The sequence below is a fragment of the Rhincodon typus genome, chromosome 13 (assembly GCF_021869965.1).
Source record: "Rhincodon typus isolate 14 chromosome 13, sRhiTyp1.1, whole genome shotgun sequence".
In the NCBI taxonomy this organism is placed as follows: domain Eukaryota; kingdom Metazoa; phylum Chordata; class Chondrichthyes; order Orectolobiformes; family Rhincodontidae; genus Rhincodon; species Rhincodon typus.
In genome coordinates this window covers 59,963,669-59,964,618 of record NC_063344.1, presented here as the reverse complement: position 1 = coordinate 59,964,618, position 950 = coordinate 59,963,669, and the positions used below count along the sequence as shown (strand labels likewise).

The window sequence follows — 950 nt, the reverse complement described above, 5'->3', positions numbered from 1 at the left end:
CAAATACTATTTAGGATGGAGGTAAAGGCTGGTTTCTTCATTGAGGGTCTTTAGTCTTTGAAAAGCCAGAGTTGCTAAATTTACTCAAGCTTTATTTATGCAGATTTTGGATTGACAAGGAAGTCATGTGGTAAGGGATAGGCAGGAAAGTGGAGTTAAGGTCACAATCAGAACAGCCAAGATATCATTGGATGGCAGAGTTGTTTCTTGTGCAGAATGATCTAATCCTGTGCCTGTTTCTAATGATCTTGTGAAATGTCCTTTCTTCATTTAAAGAAAAGCAAGATTTCTGTGTAATAACAGCTAACAAATGGCAATGGTAAGACTGGCCCTGATATATAGTAAGCTATGTAATGCTTAAAAATTTAGTTCAGAATGGCAGTTAAAATAAGAATTAAAAAAAACAGACTTTGCATTTATGTCAGAGATAGTAGGAACTGCCGATGCTGGAGAATCTGAGATAACAAGGTGTAGAGCTGGATGAACACTGCAGGCCAAGCAGCATCAGAGGAGCAGGAGGCTGACATTTCGGGCCTAGACCCTTCAGACCAAGGGTAGTTTCTGTTCTTATCAGCTTTAATATCTGATATGTCCTTTACTTAAGGACCCTATATTAAACTGATTTTTGGAGCCGGGAGTTGGAATAGGAGCTTGCTCCATCCACTCTACGCATCATCCTGGTTTTGCATTTATGTATTGTTTTTTGCACCCTCAGGAGCTGCAAAACCAATGACTTATTTCTGAAGTGACGACTGTCATAATCTCAGGAAATTTGGCAAAAAAGTGACACTCAGCAATGTCCCATACAAGCGATGAGATTAATGACAAGATGATTTGTGTTTGTGTTGCTGGTTGAGTGACAAATATTGTCTGAGGCATCTGGAGAATTGGCCTTGGTTGTCTTCAAATAGTGTAAAGGCAACCTGTGTGACAATACTGTCACTTACAAA

General features: G+C 39.4%; 1 pseudogene; it reads left to right on the top strand.

The window, feature by feature from the left end:
- The first annotated feature begins 537 nt into the window (after positions 1 to 537).
- LOC125484768 lies at positions 538 to 714 on the top strand (annotated as a pseudogene).
- Positions 715 to 950: the final 236 nt, after the last annotated feature.